This window comes from Mauremys mutica, chromosome 12, assembly GCF_020497125.1.
Source record: "Mauremys mutica isolate MM-2020 ecotype Southern chromosome 12, ASM2049712v1, whole genome shotgun sequence".
Lineage (NCBI taxonomy): Eukaryota > Metazoa > Chordata > Testudines > Geoemydidae > Mauremys > Mauremys mutica.
The window spans coordinates 60,022,799-60,037,537 of NC_059083.1; the positions used below are offsets into that span (position 1 = coordinate 60,022,799).

Sequence of the window (14,739 nt, forward strand, 5' to 3'; positions counted from 1 at the left end):
TGTTTTATGTTCCCTACACAGTCTCCCAGATTCACTGGCCACAAACAAGATTTTAAGTACTGGGAAACAGCAAGAACATCTGCAGCCAATATGATAATTCCCAGCTACAGCGTTTTCCTGTGAACATGCAAGCTCATAAGTGCTGTTTTAATTCAATTTATTCAAAAGAAAGAGTTGCCAACAGGATGCCTAGCAAGATATAGAACAGAAGTGAACTGTGCAACGTGATATTGCTCAGCACACAATATACACTACTGTGCATTGAAAAGAATGCCTGAAGGACATGCACTATTAACTGTGAATGGTTCTCTTGCAAGTTACAGCATCTTTACATACTCCATTTCAATATATGGTCCTTATACTTTATATGAAGTGTTTTTCAGAAGAGCTGTTAAAGATTTTTTCTGGTCTTTCAGTTAGTTAAAGAATTCCCCCCCCCCCCTCAACTTTCTCAGTAAGCTCAACATCTCCTCATGCCTATGAGCCCCCTGCCCGCCCGCCCACTTCTCTGAAACTGGTTCTACAGCCATCTGCATAATGATCACTGAATAACTGGTAGTCATCTACTGCAAACTCATGAGGGAATTTCAGTAGAATTATTTTTTATTTATGAGTAATTGTTAAGGTTAAGATTTTATCATGGACAGGTCACAGGCAATAAACAAAATTTCCCAGTGGCTTTACTAAAAATAACCGGGGGGGAGGGGGTCACGCATGTGTGAATGACAGCTAGAACAGCTCCAGCTGCAGACACAGGGGTGTGTGCACAGCTGCAACCCCGGTGGCTCCATCTGCGGCCCTAGAGGGCAGTGCACAGCTCCAGGCTCGGCAGAAGGGGAGTGGGTGGCACACAGTCCTGGCTCCCGACCCAGCTGTGGGGCAGGGGAGCAGAGCCCCAGCTCCAGGGGGCACAGTCCTGCAGCCCCATCTGCAGGGCAGGGGTGCACAGTCCCAGCTGAAGCTGAAGAAGTCACGGAGGTCTGGTAAAGTCACAGAATCTGTGACTGCTGTGACCTCCATGACTAAATCATATCCTTAGTAATAATAGTGAATTCCACTGCAAACAAGTCAACCTTATTTTGTTTGAACGTAAGGTTCAAGACTAAGGGATATACCCCTGATCCTTCCAGAATAAGGCCAATACCATGTTTCAAGGGTTCTCATTATAAGGTCCCTTTTCTGTCCTTCAAAAAAAGTCAAGTGACATTCTTTAAAGCTTTGAGATCTTTATGAATTGCTGGCCATGCATGACACACTAAGTAGGAGGACCCAGAAAAATGCATCAAATAGCAACAGATAACTGATGTTCTTTCTAGGGAGAGCAGTTCTGGACTTGAAGCACTAAAGGTGGACAGGTAGGAGGACAATTATGTTGCTGTGAAATATGCGATTCCTCCCTTCTTGCCATCCCTCCTCCCCACCTTCCCCTGGAATCCAATGATTCCACTTAGTGGATCTGAAGTCTAGACATATGCTATTTTTTAAAAAATGGGATAACAGTATAACTCAACTGTGTCTTATCTGCTGTGAGAAGCAAAGTAAAATTTTGTTGGGTTTGGATAGTTTTGGCCAAGGACTTTTAGGAGCTGGACTCCAAGATACTAAGTATAGAGGAATATGAAATAAAAACCCTAGTCACCTACCCAAATCATATAAATTAATTTTATAAAGCTTTCATGTACCAGCTAGTACCGTTACTAATACTGAAGCAGAATAGCCAGCTGTCTCCTCTAAAGAAAAGAGACTCTATCAGAAGGAAGCAGTTGACCTGTTTTCTCTGTTACTCAACTAGGATATACACAACACAAGAATCCAGAAAGGGTCCTTGGAACTTTTTCTATGACAGCCTGCCCACCTGACACCCCCCTGCCCAAAAGACAAGGAAAAAAGATGATTGTTTCATCTGTATATTTGAGTTATGGATTTAGTGCCTTCAGATCCTTCCTGCAATAAAACATGTTACTCAGATTTAGGAAGCCCAGATGTATATTGCAAGTCATGGGGGTAAGAGACCCATTTCAAAACTAATTAGAAGATCCGTAATACACAGGGCTATCTGCAAAAGACTACTAAGAGATAATCTAAAAATCTATTGTTTAGCTTTCATATCTAATTTTCCATGAGACAAAAGATGGTGAGACACCCCCTAAACTGCTTTTGGAAAGAGTTGGACTAGGTACCTGGACTAGTCAGCAGTTTTAGCAGACCTACTTGCATATCTCAATCAAGGTTTACTGGATTGGGTGGCTACTACACAGGCTGTGAGACTCTGCAAATTGCTGTCCCCTACCTAAAGAAGCTGAAACCAAAACCAAACCAGGGACACTTGCCCTTGATTTAAAGCTAAGTGACTTTTTAAGGTTGAAAAGTAAAAACAAGCACCAGGCTAATCTGATTGAACTTGACTGCTTGTCTGCTATATATTGAGAGTGGTTTGTACATTAAAGTATTATCTGCAATTATAGAGGCATGTGGCTTTTCTTGGCACTGCATGAAAAGTTACAGCATGTGGGTATAAATGTATCTCTGTATACAGGGAAAATGTTCAAACCCCCAAATCAGGATGTGGATTTTCCAGTGTGTGGGGTGGGTTAGAAATGCAGTAAATCACTAGATGTCTACACAGAATAAAACTGATATCCCCAGTGAAAACTAAGTATGAAAGAACTTTGAAGTCTTTAAGCTCTAAAGTCTAAGTTTTGACAATACAAGACAAAAAAATAGAACTAAACTGAAGATGTGAAATCACTACTTGGAAATATCTGCCTGATTTACTTCAGACTTCCCAAAAAATTAGCATATAGCATGCATGCAAAATTTCATGCTACAGGAAGATTTTTATTTGTTGTCCAGGGGTGGTGAAAAGTGGTCTTAAAATGGTGGGCTTGAAAAGTGGTCTTAAAACTGCAAAGTGGTACCACAATGTATAGCAGCTGTTGGTTTTCCTAAATCAGTTCTCTTCTGGCTTCCATTCTATGCCTCAAGACCCATTCCTTTGCTTCACTGCTTGCAAAAGTAGAAGCCTGTACATAGTACAAAGGCTTCTTAAAGCAAAAACCTCCCACACCAAGTACGAGGATGGTTGTAAAGACACAGCTTCAATTTAAAATCCTGACAATGCTCCTGGTTGAAAAACACGTGGATTTAAAGAGCTTTTCAGGTGCTAAATACAGTATTTAGTCTCTCCTTGTATTTGCTTCTTTGCTACCCACATTGAACAATTCCAGTAGAAGGGGATCAAGCAGTGCCAACTTGTTTGCAAGAATAATTCTGATGTACTGTTTGTGGCAGGTTGGGATGGGAGATATCGTTCTCTAATTCTAGCCATATTCAGTGTACCAGGAGCACACATTAAAGTGAAGGCAGAATATCAGGCATTAAAAACATCAGATGCACAAAGACAGATACATAGCATGGCCCTTCTTCCAATCATTCCTCATGGGCCCAAACAGGGCCTGTATTACCCACTAAGGAACATGACCTTTACCAAGTGACCATGTAAGACACACTTTGAAATTACAGGCCCAACCCTGCAGACACTTGCAAAGTTTGGTGATTGTGGGTCTACTTGTATTGAGTTGGCCAGATGTGCGCTTGCAGGCCTGGGACTCAATTGCCTTTGGTAGAAAAAGACAGAATCACTAACCTTACTGGAAGTGCTCCTGCACCCATTGTGACTAGCCCTTATATTTTCAGTGCTCTGGCTACATGGATGCTCCATGGAGAAATAAGATATGCAGGAACAGTTACAGATCAGAAGAGGTCTCTGCACATATTGGCATGTTAATTAGCAGAAGCATAAGAATGGTCATACAGAGTGATATCACCGGTCCATCTAGCCCAGTATCCTGTCTTCTGACAGTGGCCAGTGCCAGATGCTTCAGAGGGAACAAACAAAAAAGGGCAATTTCAGGTGATGCACATCCCCTGTAGACCAGTCCCAGTTTTTGGCACTCAGAAGTTTAGGGACATCTGGAGCATGGGGTTGGATCCCTGACCATCTTGGCTGACAGCCATATCCTCCATTAATTTATCTAAATTCTTCTTTAATCCAGTTGAAACCTAGTTTTGGCCTTTACAACATCCCCTGACAACAAATTCCACAGGTTGACTGTACACTGTGTGAAGTACTTCCTTTTGTTTGTTTTAAATCATCTGACTGTTCATTTCATTGGGTGACCTCTGCTTCATTTGTTATGTGAAGGGGTAAATAACATTTCCCTATTCACTTTCTCTAGACCACTCATGATTTCATAGACCTCTATCCCCACCCATCCCTTTTCTAAACTGAACAGTCCCAGTCTTTTTAATCTTTCCTATCATGGAAGCTGTAATATACCCCCAATAATTTTTGTTGCCCTTCTTCGCACTCTCTCTAATTCCAGTACATCTTTTGGTGCCCAACACTTATCTTTTTTGACTGCTGCTCCATAGGGAGTGGATGTTTTCAAAAGAAACATTCACAATGACTTCAAGATCTCCTTCTTCAGTGGGAACAGCCAATTTAGATCCCATAATCCCAACTATCCATACAAAATTATTTTTTCCAATGTGCATCACTCTGCACTTAACACTGAATTTCATCTGCCATTTTGGCACCTAGTCACCCAGTTTAGTGAGATCCCTTTAACTCTTTGCAGTCAACTTTGGACTCTATCTTGAGTATTTTTATTGTCTGCAAATTTTGCCCTGTCACTATTTACCCATTTTTCCAAATCATTTATGAATATGTTGAATAGCATAGGCCCCAGTACAGATCCTTGGGAGAGACAGCTATTTATCAGTCTCCATTCTGAAAACTGACCATTTATTCCTACCCTTTGTTTCCTGTCTTTTAAACCGTTACTGATCCATGAGAAGACCTTCCCTCTTATCTCATAACTCTCTGCTTTGCTTAAGAGCTTTTGGTGAGGGATGCTATCAAAGGCTTTCTGAAAATCCAAGTACACTATATCCACTGAATCACCCTTGTCCACATATTTGTTGACTCCCTCAAAGAATTCCAATAGATTGGTAAGGCATGACATCCTGTTACAAAAGCCACATAGATGAATATAATGGGGAAGAGTCAATGTGTCTGATAATTATGTTCTTTACCATCACATCAACCAATTTGCCAGGCACTGAAGTTAGGCTTACCAGCCTGTAGTTGCCAGGATCACCACTGGAGCTACAGTAGCTATCCTCCAGTTATCTGGTACAGAAGTGGATGTCAGCAACAGGTTACATACCACAGTTAGTAGTTCTGCAATTTCATATTTTCATTCCTTCACAATTCTTGGGTGAATATCATCTGGTCCTGGTGACTTAGTTAATTTATCAATTTTTTCCCCAATACCTCTTCTATTGATACCTCAATCTGGGACAGTTCCTTAGATGTGTCACCTAAAAATAAATGGTCCAGATGTGGGGGATCTCCCCCATATCTTCTGCAGTGAAGACCTGTACTAAGAATTCATTTAGCTTCTTCTCAATGGCTTTGTCTTCCTTAAATGCTCCATCAGCACCTCATTCCTCCAGTGGCCTGGCCTCACTGACTCTTGGGAAGCTTTATGCTCCTTTCTATTTTCCTCATTAAGATTTGACTTCCAATTTCTATACGATGCCTTTTTGCCTCTAACCATTTCTTTTTACTCTGCTGTTTACCCATGTTGGCTATTTTTTGGTCCTCTTACTGTTTGGAGGGAGGGGGGCATACATTTAAAAACACCATCCTAGAGGCTCAGCTTAAATGTTTTCTCCATGCAGTCTGCAGGCATTTCACCCTCGTGACTGATCCGTTGAATTTCTGTTTGACTAGCTTCTTTATTTTTGTGTAGTTCCCCTTTTTGAAGTAAATGCTACTGAGGGGGGGATTATTTGGCACTCTCTCCCCCCACGAGGATGTTACATTTAATTACATTATGGTCGCTATTACTGAGCGGTTCAGCTATATTCACCTCCTGGACCAGACCTTGTGTTCCATTTAGAACTAAAATCAAGAATTGCCTCTCCCCTGATGGATTCCAGGACAAGCTGCTCCAAGAAGCAGTCATTAGAGCAGAGAATGGCTGAAGGCCAGAATTTCTAATGAACTACTTCTGTTCCTCATTCAAAGTACAGTTCAGTAATCTTTAAAGTTAACTGCCCTCTCAAAAGGTTGTGGAAAGTGTCCAGATACCAACAACTACCATGTACCACCACAACTAGCTAAACGAGAAATTCTTGTAACCATTTTAAATGCATCTAATTTTAGATTAGTCTCAAATAAATATCACAATGATGATATGAGGCATGTTACTATTTTTCCCCCATCTGAATAAATCAATACAGCTATTCTTTCATAAGCTTTCAACAAGGCAGTGGTTTCTATTACACAGAAAAAAGACATATTGCAAGTGTACTGCGTACGTTAGCCACAGGCAGAAGTCAAATGCTACAATTTAGCAATACTTTTTGATGACTTTTATGGAAGGCAGAGATGCGAGGTATTAAATATTTATAGGACAGTTTGAATGTCTGCACAGAATAGAATGCTTATAGCTAAAGATCTTCCTCTTTTTGTAGTGAAAACTGATACTAGTCATACTCATGCTGCTGTCACCAACAAGAGTAACAACTTTAGGGAAAGCAACCAGACATGAATTGGTGTTATAGCCATTTCGATGCAGAATTGAAAAAGGCAGCTGTGCTGCCAAGAAATAAAGTTACATAGCCCACAAGAAATAGGAATTCTTTTACAATTGTGAGTACGCTATCACAGATACTCTAGAATTTCATTAGTTTGTACTGACAACTAAAAGATTAGAAGTTTCTGAAATTTACAAGCTTCCCACAATGGCTAGACAAAGACTTGTGTATTTTCTGTAATTTCAGTAGCTAAATCCATGTGCCAAAACAAGACTAACAAAGAAGAGACACCACTAAAATCTGAATGCTATTTTATTAGTTTTTAGAAGAAAAAACTGAATGGATGCCAGTTCTGTTACTCATTTACCAGTGAGCTAGTGGCAAGTATCTTTCAGTTCTAAAATAAGTGAAGCACTTTCCAGTTTGACCTTATTTTTGCTACAGAAAGTAATCTGATGATTACTATACAACTGAGTACTGTAGTTATCTTTAGTGTTTCAATAGCAAAGGCTATAAAAAACAGACATTTGTTTTTTAAAACTACAAGACATTGATCTATTAAAATTTGCTGCTGCAAAATATATTTAAGGGAAAAATTTCTGCCAGACTAGCTCTTACATATTACTTAACGTTCTAAAGCAATCTCAACTCAAATCAAAATTGTAAAAATCAAAGTTGCGATTTACTATCTTGATTTTACAATCTAAATTAGTGTTTAGATTACTGAAAATACCCCAGAAAACTAAAATTTGAAGCACAATATAGAAGATTGCATTTTCACTTCACTATTGTAGATATGCCACAAAATGCTGCAAAACAGCTGCAAGCTTCCAGCCGGAGCTCTTGAGTATGTGACTTGTTAAACATTTGTATTACAATTTCTTTACTTGTGAAGTAGTATTTATTTACTAGAACTCTGAAATCAAGTAAAATGATCCTACAGCTATATTTTCCCTTTAAAATGAGAAATTGACAATTTCAAAATTTAATTTTGGTAAGTCTTGATAGATCCCTACTGCATGTTAAAAGCAGTGGTAGTTGGAAATCAGCACTACAGATCTCAGTCTTTTTAGGCAAGGATCTACAACACATACCTGTCAGTATTAGAATAGATTTTCATAATCTACAAGAAGGATTGTAAAACCTTACCATTCTGTCAGAAGTTGATGTTTTACAATCCTTGTAGATTTTCATAATTTATTTTAATACTGAACGTTCAAATGACATTCCAGTGCAGTTAGTCTCTTGTAGTTGGCTAAGGTGAGAATTCATGTAAAATTCTTCAGTTTGAAGGAAGACAATTAGACTTCAGACTGTAAAATATACAATTTGGGGATTCCCTTCCTCCCCCTGTAGAATAGATAAGATACAACAAATAGTTTCTAAAAATATTTAGGATTATGGTCATTTTTTGCCACTATTTTTTTCTACCTTTATTTTTTCATCATTTTACAGTTCTCTTTCAGAGAGTGTCACAAAGGATTACCATCTTTCAAAATGGCTACCACCTCCCATTGTTCTCAAATCCGACTGAGGCCACAGGTTGCCATCAGCTAAAAATGCCCTTTTTTAAAGTGTCAATCACTTCCCATGATCCACAGCTAAGCTCCTTTCAAAGAAGATGGCAGCCCACTATGCAGTCAGGAGACACTAGCCACTTTTGCTAGGGCAGCTTTTGGCTTAAAGCTCATGCAAATGGAAGCCATTTTGAAATGGCAATTCTTTGCGGTATTTCAAGACAGAATATTCTTCAGCTTTGTTACCTAGTTGATGGGAATGGAGCAACCATTAATCCTAAAAATGTATCTTCAGTTGTAGCCTATAACTACAGCTTCATTGTATGAGAAGTTTGAACTATTTTGTTACTGAAATTATACAGGGTTTGATGTCTAGTTGTTTGTAAAGTGCAGTGTGACTTTTCCCCTTCCCAATTCTTGGTTAGGATACACAGGGAATAAAAAGAATCCTCAGTTTATTCTACCCTGGCTGCTACTTCTACACCAGAGGCCCTCTGTTGGGCAAACAAAAAACCCAAAAACTGACTCCTTGCTGGCTGACTCTCTACTTAACCTGTACCACTCCCCCGCTGTCTTTAACAGTAAGGTAAAGCAAAAAGAAAATCCAGGCAGGGCAGGGACAAGGCTGACATTGCATGGAGAGAATTCAACTGCTGGCCCATCAGGAGTAGCCAACTGAGCCCAACTCCTTTTCCACACAAGGAGTAACGAATTTTCCTGTAACACACTAGTAAGATTTATCTAGTTAAGGAGTCTATTTGTAGAATTCCTCTGTTTATTCCAGGACAGAGAGTTTTCCCTCCTCCAGTTCTGCATTCAAACAGTCCCCTATAGGAGACTCCAAACATCTGTTTTTAATAGCAACTGTTCACGTTACAAATTTCAAGAAATGCAGTAAGATTTTTATCTGCCAGTTTCATGCTTTCAGTTAGTTCATCTTAGTATTGGGATAAATGTTTATTTATTTAAGAGCTATGACCACAGTAATGCCTGATTCAGCACCATGGCAGTCATGTGAAACCAAGTACTACAGTTTCTAGTGGTATGACTGGTATTTTAGAAAAGCATCCTGTAGATGGATTCACATGCTTTTCAGAATGGCATGGTTTACCAGAGGTGGTTTTTACAGTTTTTTTTTTTTAAGCCACTCTAAGGAAGAAAAACAACAAAACGAAAACATCATTGTTTAGTCCCAGTTTAAGGTATTTTGCTATTTTAAAAAACTGTTTCATTAATGCACATCATATTACGCTTAGTTTTAGTTACATAAATTTAGAGATTTATTTGTACAACCCCAAATTAAATATAAAACCACAGTGAGTGTAACACGAATATGTAATTATAATATTGACCACCAGAGTGTCTATACATTTTGGTTCAGTATTTTCTCAAGGAAGTTTTATAGGTCATGACTCATTTCAGTTTTCGAGTCAAAACCATATGAAAATAAAGCACACTGTTGCAAGCTTGAAGCATTATGCAATCAGAGGCATGCAGAGTTGCAGACGACCAATTTGCATCCATTTGGCCACATGCATTCTGTAGCAAGAGACAACTTCTATGTAGACGATAGACCGAGCCTATGCCTCCGTTTTGAATGGATGTATCCGAAGTTTGAAAAGATGGAAAGATTCACTGAAGTTCGGCCTTGTGAACACTCAATCCTGACATAAAAATCACATTAATACGTTTCCAGGCAAGTTGAATGTTCCATCATGTCCCACCAGGAATTTGGAGGTTTACAGATCCTTGGCATTCTTTTTACCAGGCTCCAGCGTGATGGCGATTACAAAAATGCTTTTCTAAATCTACAACACGTTTCATTAAAGCACTTGGGGGGTAGGGTCTTGTCCAAGTAGACTAAGCCAATGTGATGCACATCCATACATAACCAAAAGTGTCATCTTGTTCCAAATCACTTTATCTTTTTCTTACTGTCTGTCAGGTAAGCTCATCACCACCACACAGTTCATTTGCTAATGTCTTGGCTTCTCTTGCCAGTGTAGCACAGTACTTTCCAGTTTTCTATTTGCCTCCAATACCAACTGCTGATATAAGCCACCATTTTCCTTATCTGCTACACTTAGCCATTACTGGCTCGTTATGCACATTACTCCAGCCAACTCATATTAATGTAACTGCTTTTCCATGTAATTCTGTGTGTGCTTCCACCCTCAAGCCATCAGGGAGTTGCATCTAACAGTTCCCCACTACCTGCTTTCAACTGGGTGTTTTATAGCCTGGCCTTAAACAGCTGAGCATCCAACAGAAAAGGCAATATTACAGCCATAAAAAAAAATCTGCAATTTTCAAGTCTTTTGTTTCACCTCTAGAATTGTTTTTCTTATAAACATATCCATTTGAGATTGAAAAAACTGATACTTCCCTCCTTGTCTGTGGCCAGCCTGGATCTCACATTCTTTTGATGTATTTGGCAATGGCAATGCAGTATCAGTACCTTCATCCTCAGAGTCCGATTCTAATACTCTCATATGTTTAGCCAGTCAGTTGTTTCAGTGTCTTTGTTCTTCCCACTGCAGTCTGTAAAATGTTTCTTTATACGGTCTGCCTTTCTACTCACTTTCTTTACTTTTTCTGCACCTAAGACTCATCTTCACAAACTTTCTCAAAATAGCCATGAATTGGGACAAACACCTTTGCTCATATTGAAATATTTTTACTTGAGTCACTGTACTCAAGGAGTTCAGCTGCAGCAGTTGTACTTCAGCCAGCCAGATCAAGGAACAGACTACTGTCTTAACTATCCAGTCCAATTTACCTCAAACTGGAGCTGAAACATCTGAGTATGGGAATTCCCCTTCTTTGTTTAGCAATGAAAATTACATGTTTTGTTAGCTAATTTTCATTGCTAAACAAAGAAGGGGAATTCCCAGATTCAGATGTTTCAATTCCAGTTTGGCGTTGCCAAGACAATAGCATACTGCTTTAAGTGGAGGGTTTTTTATTATTTAATTTCCTTTAAATTAAAATTAAACAGACCATATTACTGCAAAAACTATTATCCAATTGTTAAGTATTTTTGTTAGTATATTCTAATAAACCAGCAAAATTAGGGAAAATAACTAAGTTACGCGTGCCTTGTCCTAAACTAGTTTTTCCCCAAGAAATTGCCAACCTTTTTCCAACATGACTATATGGTCAGTCACAAACTAGATTTGTAATACTTCAAAACTCTATAACTTGACATTTTGCAAGGAATATCGAGTATGGTGTAATTAAAACATGTAGATGCCAATCTCTGTAGAGCTGTGTGAGACATTTTATACAAGCTATAAAATGAGCTATTTGAGTTTTTGGCGGATAACCATAATCTTCAGGTTATGTTCAATACGTCCTGTGCTATGCAATGGCAGGATACGACACTGCACAAAAACTTGGCAGCTCTGGCTGAGATAGATAGGAATGTTTATGAAACCTGCTAGGGTTACTTAGGTGCATGAGTACTACAAGGTGTCTGGTGTGTGCTGGACGGTGCTAGGGTGCCTGTGTGTTTGACGGAGTATGGACTGATGATAGACATCTGAGAATGCTGGATGTAGCTGGATGGGGATGCTGGAAGAAAACTACAGGCAGGGTGATGGTGTCTGGGGCTCAAAGGGGATGAGAGGTACTGGTATCAGTACTGGACCCCTGAAATCTTTCTTTCTCCTCTCAGCTGCCCCTTCCCTGCAAAAAGAAGCAACAGGAGAGTGGTGAAAGGGCAAGAGAGGCTGCATGGCAGCTAGCAGTGGAAGAACCACAGCAACCCCTGGTGGCACAGCTAAATGCTTAACATCTCAGAGGGTCTGTGGGAATGCAGATAGATAGGGCCCTACCAAATTCGTGGTCCATTTTGGTCAATTTTACGGTCATAGGATTTTAAAAATTGTAAATTTCATTATTTCATCTATTTAAATCTGAAGTGTCATTGTGTTGTAATTATAGAATCATAAAACTGGAAGGGCCCTTGAGAGGTAATCAAGTCCAGCCCCCCGCACTCAAGGCAGGACTAAGCATTATCGAGACCATCTCTGGCAGGTGTTTGTCCAAGCTGCTCTTAAAAATCCTTAATGATAGAGATTCCACAACCACCTAAGCAATTTATTTCAGTCCTTAACCACTCTTACAGTTAAGAAGTTTTTCCTAATGTCCAAACTAAACTGCCCTTGCTGCAATTAAAGCCCATTACTTCTTGTCCTATCCTCAGAGACAAAGTAGAACAATTTTTCTCCCTCCTCCTTGTAACCACCTTTTATGTACTTGAAAACTTATGTCCCCCCTCAGTCTCCTCTTCTCCAGACTAAACAAACCCAATTTTTTCAATATTCCCCCATAGGTCATGTTTTCTAGACCTTTAAATCATTTGTGTTGCTCTTCTCTGGACTTTCTCCAATTTGTCCACATCTTTCCTGAAATGTGGTACCCAAGACTGGACACACATACTCCAGTTGAGGCCTAATCGGCTCAGTAGAGCAAAAGAATTACTTCTTGTGTCTTGCTTACAATACTCCTGTTAACAGATCCCAGAATGATGTTTGCTTTTTCTGCAACAGTGTTACACTGTTGACTCATATTTAGCTTGTGACCCACTATGACCCCCAGATCCCTTTCCTCAGTACTCCTTCCTAGGCAGTCATTTCCCATTTTGTATGTGCGCAACTGATTGTTCCTTCCTAAGTGGAGTGCTTTGCATTTGTCCTTATTGAATTTCATCCTATTTACTTCAGACCATTTCTCCAGTTTGTCTAGATCATTCTGAATTTTAATCCTATCCTCCAAAGCACTTGCAGCCCCTGCCAGCTTGGTTCCGCAAAACTACTATATCTCTGTGTCATTATCTAAATCACTGATAAAGATATTGAACAGAACCAGACCCAGAACTGATCCCTGAGGGACCCCACTTGTTATGCCCTTCCAGCATGACGACTGTGAACCACTGATGATTACTCTCTGGGAAAGATTTTCCCACCAGTTATGCACCCACCTTATGGTAGCTCCATCTAGGTTGTATTTCCCTAGTTTGTTTATGAGAAGGTCATGCAAGACAGTATCAAAAAAGTCTTACTAAAATCAAGATACCACATCTACTGTTCCCCCCATCCACAAGGCTTGTTACCCTGTCAGAGAAAGCTCTCAGGTTGGTTTGACACAATTTGTTCTTGACAAATCCATGCTGACTTATCACCTTATCTTCTAGGTGTTTGCATATTGATTGCTTAATTATTTGCTCCATTATCTCTCCGGGTACAGAAGTTAAGCTGACTGGTCTGTAATTCCCCAGGTTGTCTCTGCCACCGACAGCAGTGCAGAAGGATTGCATGGTATGGTATTGCCACCTTTACTTCTGTGCTGCTGCTGCTGGCAGGGCGCTGCCTTCAGAACAGGGCACCTGGCCAATAGCCACCGCTCTCCAGATACCCAGCTCTGAAGGCAGCGCAGAAGTAAGGGAGGCAATACCACAACACCCCCCTCCCAAATAACCTTGCAACCCCCCTGCAACTACCTTTTGGGTCAGGACCCCCAATTTGAGAAACACTGGTCTCCCCTGTATAGTATAGGGTAAAAGCACACAAGACAGTGCCCCGGGAGGGGGGGGGGGGAGACGACGGACTGACAGGAGACCAGATTTCATGGCCGGTGACACTTTTTATGGCCATGAATTTGGTAGGGCCCTACAGGTAGAGCTGCAAAATGCGTGGGAACCATGCAAGATGTGGTACACTTGTCAGCATACTACATTTTAGCAGGGTTGCTAAGATAAGAATTAATCTCAGTTTCTCCTGCACGGGCAATAAATCCTTATTGTTAAGCTCTTTGGGGGACTGGTGGCTAATAAAAGGCAAGAATTAGGAAATAATTAGTACTGAATTAAGGATGGATTCTTCTCAGCCCTCAAGAAAGCAAGATAGTCAAAAAACTTTACACACCACAATGTGAACCCACAGAGACCTGGTAACAAAATGCAGTAGAACCTCAGAGTTATGAGCACCAGAGTTATGAACTGACCAATCAACCACACCCACCCACCATTTGGAACTGGAAGTATGCAATCAGGCAGAGACACCCTCCCCTCCCCCTCCCCCCACAAAAGGGAATACAGTACAGTTGTAAACTTTTTTTTCTTTTTTAGTTAAAAAGAGAAAGCAGCATTTTTCTTCTGCATAGTAAAATTCCAAAGCTGTATTAAGTCAATGTTCAGTTGTAAACTTTTGAAAGAGCAATCATAAGGCTTTCTTCAGAGTTACGAACAACCTCCATTTCTGAGGTGTTCGTAACAGAGGTTCTACTGTGGTAAAAATTTTTAAAAAAAGTTCAATAAGCCTAGCTAACAATCAAGTGTCTTCCATTAGCTTTCTATTTGGATTTGAAGTGAACTGGAAGTTTGTTTCAGCAGAACAGAATTTATATTACTCAGTTCCTGTCTGCAGCAGATTTTTTGGCAATGCTATTGTATGTTGCCTCCCTTCCCACGCTAAACATAAACACTCTCTCTTCACTTATTCATTCCTCACATTATGCACCAGTGCCTATCTTCAATTTCCAATAGGCAGCTGGACATCATGTTGCAACAATACACAAAAAGACTTACAAATTCCTCACATTAGGCTTGCCA

At 40.0% G+C, this 14,739-nt stretch overlaps 1 protein-coding gene across 3 annotated transcripts in view; it reads right to left on the bottom strand.

Moving 5' to 3' along the window:
* The window catches only part of MYH10 (myosin heavy chain 10), a 142,241-nt gene that overhangs the window by 90,638 nt on the left and 36,864 nt on the right, over window positions 1–14,739 (bottom strand). The window lies entirely within an intron of this gene.